Below are 11926 nucleotides of genomic sequence, written 5' to 3' on the forward strand. Positions count from 1 at the left end.
TTCTCAAGTGCTCATGGAACATTCTCCAGGATAGATCATATCTTGGGTCACAAATCAAGCCTTGGTAAATTTAAGAAAATTGAAATTGTATCAAGTATCTTTTCTGACCACAACGCTATGAGACTAGATATCAATTACAGGAAATAATCTGTTCAAAATACAAACACATGGAGGCTAAACAATACACTACTAAATAACTAAGAGATCACTGAAGAAATCAAAGAGGAAATCAAAATATACCTAGAAACAAATGACAATGAAAACACGACGACCCAAAACCTATGGGATGCAGCAAAAGCAGTTCTAAGAGGGAAGTTTATAGCAATACGATCCTACCTCAAGAAACGAGAAACACCTCAAATAAACAACCGAACCTTACACCTAAAGCAATTCAAGAAAGAAGAACAAAAATCCCCCAAAGTTAGCAGAAGGAAAGGAATCATAAAGATCAGATCAGAAATAAATGAAGGAAACTAGCAAAGATCAATAAAACTAAAAGCTTGTTCTTTGAGAAGATAAACAAAATTGATAACCCATTAGCCAGACTCATCAAGAAAAAAAGGGAGAAGACTCAAAACAGAATTAGAAATGAAAAAGGAGAAGTAACAACTGACACTGCAGAAACACAAAGGATCATGAGTGCTACATTTAGCTTTTTAATTAATTTATTTATTTATTGGCTGTGTTGGGTCTTTGTTGCTGCGTGTGGGCTAATGAAAAAGGAGAAGTAACAGCTGACACTGCAGAAACACAAAGGATCATGAGTGCTACATTTAGCTTTTTAATTTATTTATTTATTTATTGGCTGTGTTGGGTCTTTGTTGCTGCGTGTGGGCTTTCTCTAGTTGCGGTGAGCAGGGGCTACTCTTCGAGCAGGAGCTACTCTTCATTGCGATGCTGACTTCTCATTGCAGTGGCTTCTCTTGTTGTGGAGCATGATCTCTAGACGTGCAGACTTCAGTAGGTGCAGCTCACAGGCTCTAGAGCGCAGGCTCAGTAGTTGTGGCACGCGGGCTTAGTTGCTCCGAGGCATGTGGGATCTTCCCAGACCAGGGCTCGAACCCATGTCCCCTGCATTGGCAGGCGGATTCTTAACCACTGCGCCACCAGGGAAGTCCCAAGCTTTCTTGAGGCCCCAGGAGGCCTTTTGGGGCCCGGAGTTAGGTCAGGTTGGTTAGGTGCTCTCTCCCTTAGAGGCTGAGCCTGGCTTGGTGTCCAGGAAGTACTTCATTGCTCTCCATATTTGCTACCACCGAGGGAAGACTGATCTCCAGAGGGCCGAAGGAGAGAGTTGGTGGATTCAGTATATGGTTGCCAAACCGATTTTCCAAAAAGAGTGAGGCATAGAGATTTTTTCATCTTGAGCCAATTTTTAAAGCTATATTAACGTATAATTTACATGTACTAAACTGCATATGTTTGAAGTATTACAAGTTAATAAGTTTTCACATAGGTATGAACCTTGAAACCATCATCAGAGTTCTGATAATGCCCATATTTATTCACCTCATGTCCTATTATTATCTCTCCTTGCCCTTCCCACCTCTCCAGGTAACCATTGATGTACCTTCCCTTAGAATAGATATGTTTGCATTTTCTTGAATTTATCTGATTGGAATCATAAAGGGTTTACTGGGTTTTTCTTCTGGTTTCCTTTGTTTCATAGTTATTTGAGGTTCATCAGTGATATAAATGAATAGCTCATCTCTTTATTTTTTGATGAGTAGCATTCTTATCTGGGTGTACCACTGTTAGTTTACCCGTTCATCTGTTTATGGACGTTTAGGTTAGTTTAGGTTATTTCTAGGTTTTCACTCTTGAAAATAAAACTCTACTATATCTATCTATCTATCTATCTATATATATATATATCAACAATATTTAAATCTCTCTCACCTCCTCGCTTCCAAGATGACCAAGAAAAGAAGGAATAATGGTCATGCCGAAAAGGGCCGCGGCCACGTGCAGCCTGTTCGCTGCACCAGCTATGCCGGATGCATGCCCAGGGATAAGGCCATTAAGAAGTCCGTCATTTGGAACATCGTAGAGGCCGCAGCCGTCAGAGACATTTCCGAAGTTAACGTTTTTGACGCCTATGTGCTTCCCAAGCTGTATGTGAAACTGCATTACTGTGTGAGTGTTGTGCCATTCACAGCAACGTAGTCAGGAGTCGTTCTCGGGAAGCCCAGAAGGACCGAACGCCTCCACCCCGGTTTAGACCTACGGGTGCTGTCCCACGACCTCCGCCAAAGCCTGTGTAAGGAGCTAAGTCCTTAAAGACTGGAGAAATACTGTCCCCTGGGAAGACAATAAAGTGGAAATCATACTTTAAAAAGAAAAAAAGGTAGGTACTGTCTACCTTTTTTTAAAAAAATTTTTTCAGATCTTTTATTTGTTATGTAAAATTCACATTTTAAAACTGTGGCTAGAGGAATTACAATCACAATTCCTTGGCACCATGGTAGCATTACTATTGTAGTACTCCTAGATGAGGGAATGGTATGTGAAGTTCACAAAGTACAAATTGACAGTTCTGTAACATAAACTCCAAAATTAGTAAAATGATTTTTAGATGAAAGTCAAAACAAAATGGAGCAACTTGTATTACTGTCATAAAAGCCTGCCTACAAAAAGCCCAAATCAATGGCGATGACGAGTTTTGAGTGGCAAAGAATTTAAAGGGGGACTAAAAATCATGGTTTATTTGTTGAATGAAACCAGCCTTGGAATTTAAGAAAATCACATTTTAAAGTTTAAGCACAGTTATAAAAAACAGTATTTGAAAATTTTCATTTTTGCTTATTCTCATTTTCAGCAATCATAAAAATGTGAATCCAATCCCATCAGTACAAAACAGTTCCAAGAATAAAATTTATGTCTCCAATATTCCTATCAGAGCATTGAGGACCACCTATAAATCGGTATGTCAGTTCTAACTGAAAACCGAAAACTGGATTAGGGAGAAGATAAATCTGAAAGTAAAATAATGGTTTCAAACTATGGCAGTTTAGAAAATTAAATAATTTTAAACCTCAATGGAAGAATGTACTGTGAGGAAACAATCCTAACAACAACAACAACAAATCAATATTTTTTTTTCACTTTTGCAATTCAATTTATTTGCTGTTTTACAACTTATATTTCCAAAGGCTTGACAATGTCATATTTTCTTGTTTTTTGATACAATGCTTTAATAGTTCAGTCAAGAGAGATATCATATGATGCAATATTTAGCTCTTCCTTGAAGCTGGAACTCAGCAATTTGTTTCCTCTAGAGCTGCTGGGGTATTGCCTAAACTTTATAACATCTGCCTCGAATCTCTGTTACTTTGCAGGGGAACTTGGTTTTTGATCTCTCACAGTTACATTCCAATGATTTGTGAGAGGCTCTCCTGGACTCCAGTCCCTCTGGCTTGGGCATAGTGTGTTTTCTTCGGAGGCTGACACCAGTGCTTTCACAGCCATCCTGTTGTTTCCACTGGTAAACCACAGGGGTGACGCGCTCATATTCACCACCAGCTTGTAATAACTTGTATTTATTTCTGGTGGGCCGGACCATCAGTTGGGGAGGGACAGAGCACTCAGGTGGCATCCTGATTATCCTTCCAGCCTTCCGATAAGACCTTCCTTTGGAAGATGTCAGAGGGCCCTGTGGACTCACTTCTTCAGGGAGGTATTCTGCCTCCTCCATTTCATCTTCAACTTCCAACTCAAGAGCCTTCTGAATCCTCAGCCACCCCATCAAGAACATCAGTGACACCAACTCCTGCCAGATCAGTATTCCACAGAACCAAGTCGTTCGGAAGTCAGAGCTGAAAACGGATGCTGGGGAGGAGTGCTGAAGACCCCAGTGGATGGTGGAGCGCCGCCATCTGGCTTCACTTTTTGGACAAATTCTCCCCGCCTCCAGGGGCAAAAGGATATGATGAGTCTTCTGAAAAGTTCTCACTATTCGAGACTGGCCTGATTTGAAGAGCAGATTCCAGTGCCAACAGTGACATAAGTGTCTCTGTTTACCCAAAGTCCTACAGATGCTGAGTTAATTTACACTGACCGATCTTAACAGGTGTGCCGTGCCACCTCAGCTTTCATCTGCTTCTCTACTTACTCCTGACGTTGAACCTTGAACCTTCCCTCTGAAGTGCTGTTAACTGAGCCCTGTGAGGGCCCCTTGGAGCCCCTTCCTCCCCGACAGTGTCAGCTCTCGGTTCCACTCCCTCTTTTCCTCCTGTACGAGTTCCCCTCCTAAGTGCAAGCCTTTCCCCAACTTCTATTCTCGGCCATCTTTCCTCTCGAGATCCCGTGCACGTCCATGATTTCAGCTGTCTTCCTCTGGAGAGAGCAGTGCGGTCAAACAGAAGGTAACTGTCAGGTCGTAGACGAACGTTCCGACGTGAAGCCCAGCTTCCCAACTTCCTCCTTGTCTGCCTGGGTCAGGTCTGGCAGCTTCTGTGCCTCAACTTCCACATCATTAAAGTGGGTTTGTACTGTCTAAAAAAAAAAATTATGTACTTGTAAAAAAAAATTTTGGCTGTGTTGGGTCTTCGTTGCTGTGCGCGGGCTTTCTCTAGTTGTGGTGAACGGGGGCTGCTCTTCGTTGCGGTGCGAGGGCTTCTCATTGCGGTGGCTTCTCTTGTTGTGGAGCGTGGGCTGTAGGCACGCGGGCTCAGTAGTTGTGGCATGCGGGCTCAGTAGTTGTGGTACGCGGGCTCTAGAGCACAGGCTCAGTAGTTGTGGCGCATGGGCTTAGTTGCTCCACAGCCTGTAGGATCTTCCCAGACCAGGGCTCGAACTCGCGTACCCTGCCTTGGTGGGCGGATTCTTAACCACTGCGCCACCAGGGAAGCACCCCCCCCTTTTTTTTTGCAGAAGGACTCACATTTATTGGTTCAAATACAGTACCTAACATATGCTAAACATGCATTTCACACTAATTGGTCACATTTCCACAGGTAGTCAATTCACAGAAAAGGGCCCATCCCTTGCCAGATGGCAGGGTGGGAGGTAGCAGAGGGCCTGGGTAGCAGAGCCCACCAATTATCACATGGTCATGCAGGATTGATGGAGCCAGGTTGGCGGGCAGCCCTTGGCCGGCCCTTTGGGGACAAGGGCTCAGAGACATCCTGTTTACTCGACTCCTATACAGGACTGTGGGTAGAGCTGGGCCTCAGGTAGGTAGCCAGGGGTAGGCTGATGGATGCACGTGCCACCACAGCTCCTGAAGGTGGGGTCATGGGAGGTGGTGTTCCCTGTGCCTTGGATCATAGGAAGGAAATGGAGGCCTCTTCAAGGGGGTAGCTAGTCCCTGGCTAGGCAGGTGGGAAGGACTCCCCAGACATGGCCCAAACATTACAACACAGCCGCAAGCCCCTGTCACAGGCCTGGGATGGCAACACAGACAAAAACACCAATACCCCAGGGCAGGCGGGGTTCCTTTCCCGACAGAAACATGGAAACAGAGCAGGAGTTACAAGTATTCTTTTCCCACAAGATTCGTCAGAGAGGAATAGACCAGGATGTCACTCAAGAGGTAGTTTTTTTTTTTCTTTTTCATGGAAATTTGAGTCAACAACATTATCACCTATTATAAGACATTTCAGGGCTTCCCTGGTGGCGCGGTGGTTGAGAGTCTGCCTGCCGATGCAGGGGACGCGGGTTCGTGCCCCAGTCCGGGAGGATCCCGCGTGCCGCGGAGCGGCTGGGCCCATGAGCCACGGCCGCTGAGCCTGCGCGTCCGGAGCCTGTGCTCTGCAACGGGAGAGGCCATAGCAGTGAGAGGCCCGCGCACCAAAAAAAAAAAAAAAAAATTTCAGAGAAACAAAAAGTTTAACATTTTTTTTTTGAGATTAAACAGGCAAGTTTTATTATCAAATGTAACAATTCTGCAACAACTCAGTAGTATTGTAGTATTACTGCCTATCTTAAAGTCTTTCAGAGCTTTGGGCAGACAGCATCTTAAGGCAGCCAAGTATAAAGAACTATTTTTCTGATCTTAAGTGCCAGTTATATCACCAATTTACACACAAAATGGTTTTTTAAAAAATTTTTATTTCTCCTACTGCAGTTAAAGGGCCTTGAAGTTCAAGGAGGTTCAGGTTTGTGAAAATTCCCAACACACTGCCTGGCACACAGAGCAGGCACTTCAGTCAATATTGGCTCACTGATTCAAACAGTTCTAGGAGATATCTCTCTGCCAGACTCTCTCAGCAATAGGAAGTGGGTGAGTATCAGCTACAAGCAGAAGCAATTGGTCTGAAGGCACACCCAGCTCCTAAGGACAACCCATCGTCCCTCCTCGGAACCCCAGACACACTTCACAAACAGATGCCATGTGCAGAAGGATTCACATTTATTGGTTCAAATACAGTACCTAACATTTGCTAAACATGCATTTCACACTAATTGGTCACATTTCCACAGGTAGTCAATTCACAGAAAAGGGCCCATCCCTTGCCAGATGGCAGGGTGGGAGGTAGCAGAGGGCCTGGGTAGCAGAGCCCGCCAACTATCACTTGGTCATGCAGGATTGATGGAGCCAGGTTGGCGGGCAGCCCTTGGCCGGCCCTTTGGGGACAAGGGCTCAAAGACATCCTGTTTACTCGACTCCTATACAGGACTGTGGGTAGAGGTGGGCCTCGGGTAGGTAGCCCAGGGGTAGGCTCATGGATGCACGTGCCACCAGAGCTCCTGAAGGTGGTGTCACGGGAGGTGGGCTCCCTGTGCCTTGGATCATAGGAAGGAAATGGAAGCCTCTTCAAGGGGGTGGCTAGTCCCTGGCTGGGCAGGTGGGAAGGACTTCCCAGACATGGCCCAGACATTACAGCACAGCCACAAGCCCCTATCGCAAGCCTGGGATGGCAACATAGACAAAAACACCAACACCCCAGGGCAGGCGGGGTTTCTTTCCCAACAGAAACATGTAAACAGAGCAGGAGCTACAGTATTCTTTTCCCACAAGATTCCTCAGAGGGGAATAGACCAGGATGTCACTCAAGAGGTAGTTTTTTTTTTTCTTTTTCATGGAAATTTGAGTCAACAACATTATCACCTATTATAAGACATTTCAGGGCTTCCCTGGTGGCGCGGTGGTTGAGAGTCTGCCTGCCGATGCAGGGGACGCGGGTTCGTGCCCCAGTCCGGGAGGATCCCGCGTGCCGCGGAGCGGCTGGGCCCATGAGCCACGGCCGCTGAGCCTGCGCGTCCGGAGCCTGTGCTCTGCAACGGGAGAGGCCATAGCAGTGAGAGGCCCGCGCACCAAAAAAAAAAAAAAAAAATTTCAGAGAAACAAAAAGTTTAACATTTTTTTTTTGAGATTAAACAGGCAAGTTTTATTATCAAATGTAACAATTCTGCAACAACTCAGTAGTATTGTAGTATTACTGCCTATCTTAAAGTCTTTCAGAGCTTTGGGCAGACAGCATCTTAAGGCAGCCAAGTATAAAGAACTATTTTTCTGATCTTAAGTGCCAGTTATATCACCAATTTACACACAAAATGGTTTTTTAAAAAATTTTTATTTCTCCTACTGCAGTTAAAGGGCCATTGCTGGTCAGTGAAGAGGGAATGTTTGGCTCTCCATTCAAGGTGTTAATCAAAGTGATGTAAAGTAAATAAAAATAGCAGCCCCATAAATCTACATGGCATTGCATCCAAGCTAAGGACAATATGAGTAAATTAAAGAAACAAGTGCACTCAGTTAATCAAATCCCGTTTCCTCTTTGGAGTGGTACGAGGCAGCAGTACTATCTAGCTAGTGTCTAATATTGCACTTTTGGAGCATAAACAAAGCTAAACACATAGTGCTAAACACTGACAGCATCAGTACCTGTTCTCACCACATCAGTGTTTACCTCTTAGTCTAGCATGCTGACTATCACCCTATGCTTTTAAAAGTTTTAATTATTTGACAATTAAGGCATTAGAGGAAAAGTTTTAAGACTATCTTAATATATACAAGCATTCACTTTAGTTAGTATATTGCTTTCTCGAATACACTGTTCAAATATCTCATTTTTGTGACATTAAAAACCATGGAATTCCTTATTAAAGTCCAAACCATCAATAATGGGAATAGTACAATATAAAACAATACATATAGAGCCACAATATTCAATTACCATTCAAACTAGAAATTACTAACTACACGTAGCTGCTTCATTTTTGGTTTTACATTTTGGCCCCTAGTTCATTCCTATTTACAAATGATGCCTACTGAGAAAAAAATCCAACTTCTTAACTATGTATGTTTTGTGGTGGATGGGCCATTTCTTCTCACTTTTTTTGTTCTATTAAAAAAAAAACACAGAAAATAACAACTGTTTTTGAGGATGGGGAAAAATTCAAACCCTTGTGCACCCTTGCTAGGATTATAAAATGCAGCAACCCCTATGGGAAACATGTGGCAGATCCTCAAAAAATTGAAACTAGAACTACCATATGGCCAAGTCATCCAAATTCTAGGTATGTACCCAATGGAAAGCAAAGACTTGATGAGATATTTGCAAACTCTGTTCACAGCAGCACTATTTCCAACAGTGAAGAGGTGGAAGCAACACAGATGTTGATCTTCAGTTGAATGGGTAAACGAAATATGGTGGAAACCCACAATGGAATGTTATTTACCCTTTAAAGGGAACTCCTGTTGCATCGAACAACATGGATGAAACTTGAGGACAGTATGCCAGTGAAATAAACCATTCACACACAAAAAGTGCTTTAGAATCCCACACACATGTGGTATGTAAAGTGGTCAAATATATAGAATATCAAAGTAAAATGGTGAATACTAGTGGCTAGGGAGAGAGAAATAATAAAGACTTGTTTTTTAAAGGATGTAGAGATCAGTTTTGTAAGATGGAAAAAGTTCTGCAGATCTATAGCATAACAACAAGAATATACTGGACACTACTGACCCGTACAGCAAAAACTGGTTATATAGTACATTTTATGACTATTTTCAACTACAAAATTTTTGTAAAATGTAGTTTTTTAAATGATTAATTTATTTATTTTTGGCTGCATTGGGTCTTCATTGCTGAGCGTGGGCTTTCTCTAGTTGCGGCGAGCGGGGGCTACTCTTCGTTGCGGTGCGTGGGCTCCTCAATGCGGTGGCTTCTCTTGTTGCGGAGCACGGGCTCTAGGCGTGTGGGCTTCGGTAGTTGTGGCACGTGGGCTCAGTTGTTGTGGCACACGGGCTTAGTTGCTCCGCGGCATGTGGGATCTTCCCGGACCAGGGATCGAACCCATGTTCCCTGCAGTGGTAGGCGGATTCTTGACCACTGCGCCACCAGGCAAGTCCCATAAGTGAGTTTTTAAAAGTTGATTTTTCTGAACTTCACTGACCTTCATGGCTGTGGATTATCCTGAAATCCATAAAAGTCCTGGCAGCATTTCCTCTAAGCTCAGAACACTGTGGTGAGGTAATAACAACCGTACCATTGCTACTTTGGCAACAGTACTCTGGAATTGAGCATAATAGGGGGAGGAGGTGGTAGGGGAATCACCTCTTCTGCCTTCTTAGTTTGCACAGTAAAGTGGAAAATCCCGGGCTCAAATCCAGGACAGTCTGACTAGAGCCCACTTCAACCACTGAACTCCAATGATTTGTTTACACGTCTTATTTAAGTCCATGTAAATCAGTTGAGAATCATGTAGTACCTTTGTCCTACTGGCGCAGCCCAGCGCAGAGTAACGCCAGGTGAGGAGCGTACCTGCGCAGCCCAGCACCTTCCAGCGTTCTCAGGACCAGGCGCTCGCTGCTGCCCTTGTTCTGGATGCCGAGCAAAACACAGGCACCCCTGCCTCCTACACACTTCTCATCTTTCCCGTTGCCGGAGGTCCCCTGTAGATCCAGGCTGGGCCTTACAGGCTGCCCGGTTGGAGAGTCAGTTGTGGGTTGAGCCCCACCTCACCTCTTTCCTGCTGTCAGCTGGAGTAGGTAAACAGCAGATGGTCATCAGAGCAGCTAAAGCCTCAGTTTCCTTAACTGTTAAAGAGAAAATTTTTGATGGAGCTCCTCCTCCAGTAGCTTCCTGAAAAAGGATGCATAAAGTGTTCCAGTGAAGGACCTTTTCCAGGACACTCAACGATGACAGTTGCCAAGTCCTGTAGTAGGTCCTGGGTGAGGAAGCCTTGACTCATGGGACATAACAGCATTGCTGGATGCCTGGTACAGTTAAGAAACCTGACTGCATAAGAAGCACTCTACATGGGCACAGGATGTTACCTGGAATCAGAGAACTAAATGATCCTGACTTTTCTTGATTTTAAATGGTAAAAAGTCTAACTACTTTTTGTAGTTAGACTTAGTACTCTGTACTAAGTTAGTACTCTGTACTAATGATGGTCAGCTTTTTATTTTTATTTGTATTATTAATATTCACAACTTATTTCCTAGTTAAATATTTAAAAGTTCTAGTGCTAGTTCTGGTGTTAAAAACTTTTTAAATCTCTATAAATCTGGTTTTGAGACAATTGATAGTAATTGACTTTCTTTGTTAGAACCAATTGCCAAGTAATACAATTCACTTTTCAAAACAAAACAAAAAAAAAATCAAGAGGTTTAAATCTTGGTGATAACGCAGTTGTCTGTAGAAGCAACTATATGCCAATAAAATGGACAACCTGGAAGAAATGGACAAATCCTTAGAAAAGCACAACCTTCTGAGACTGAACCAGGAAGAAATAGAAAATATAAACAAACCAATCACAAGCACTCAAATTGAGACTGTGATTAACAATCTGCCAACAAATCAATCAATGTGATACACCATATTAACAAATTGAAGGAGAAAAACCATATGATCATCTCAATAGAATGCAGAAAAAGCTTTTGACAAAATTCAACACCCACTTATGATAAAAGCCCTCCAGAAAGTAGGCATAGAGGGGACTTACCTCAACATAATAAAGTCCATATATGACAAACCCACAGCCAACATCGTTCTCAATGGTGAAAAACTGAAACCATTTCCTCTAAGATCAGGAACAAGACAAGGTTGCCCACTCTCACCACTATTATTCGACATAGTTTTGGAAGCTTTAGCCACAGCAGTCAGAGACGAAAAAGAAACAAAAGGAATCCAAATCGGAAAGAAGAAGTAAAACTGTCACTGTTTGCAGATAAGATGATAGTGTACATAGAGAATCCTAAAGATGCTACCAGAACACTACTAGCGCTAATCAAAGAATTTGGTAAAGTAGCAGTATACAAAATTAATGCAGAGAAATCTCTTGCATTCCTACACACTAATGATGAAAAATCTGAAAGTGAAATTAATGAAAGACAAATTAAGGAAACACTCCCATTTACCATTGCAACAAAAAGAATAAAATACCTAGGAATAAACCTACCTAAGGAGACAAAAGACCTGTATGCAGAAAACTGTAAGACACTGATGAAAGAAATGAAAGATGATACAAAGAGATGGAGAAATATACCGTGTTCTTGGATTGGAAGAATCAACATTGTGAAAATGACTATACTACCCAAAGCAATCTACAAATTCAGTGCCATCCCTATCAAACTACCAGTGGCATTTTTCGCAGAACTAGAGCAAAAAATTTCACAATTTGTATGGAAACACAAATGATCCCAAATAGCCAAAGCAATCTTGAGAAAGAAAAATGGAGCTGGAGGAATCAGGCTTCCGGACTTCAGACTATACTACAAAGCTGCAGTAATCAAGACAGTATGGTACTGGCACAAAAACAGAAATATAGATCAATGGAACAGGATAGAAAGCCCAGAGATAAAACAAATACCATACGTTAACACATATATAGAGAATCTTAAAAAAAAAAATGGTTCTGAAGAACCTAGGGGCAGGACAGGGATAAAAATGCAGACGTAGAGAATGGACTTGAGGACATGGGGAGAGGGAAGGGTAAACTGGGACGAAGTGAGAGAGTGGCATGGACATATATA

General features: G+C 42.9%; 1 protein-coding gene and 1 pseudogene across 1 annotated transcript in view; both read left to right on the forward strand.

The window, feature by feature from the left end:
- ST8SIA6 (ST8 alpha-N-acetyl-neuraminide alpha-2,8-sialyltransferase 6) overlaps nucleotides 1-11926 on the forward strand; it is a 131390-nt gene that overhangs the window by 20327 nt on the left and 99137 nt on the right. The window lies entirely within an intron of this gene.
- Nucleotides 1912-2261, forward strand: LOC102989212 (40S ribosomal protein S26-like; annotated as a pseudogene).

The sequence above is a fragment of the Physeter macrocephalus genome, chromosome 11 (genome assembly GCF_002837175.3).
Source record: "Physeter macrocephalus isolate SW-GA chromosome 11, ASM283717v5, whole genome shotgun sequence".
Classification (NCBI taxonomy): Eukaryota; Metazoa; Chordata; class Mammalia; order Artiodactyla; family Physeteridae; genus Physeter; species Physeter macrocephalus.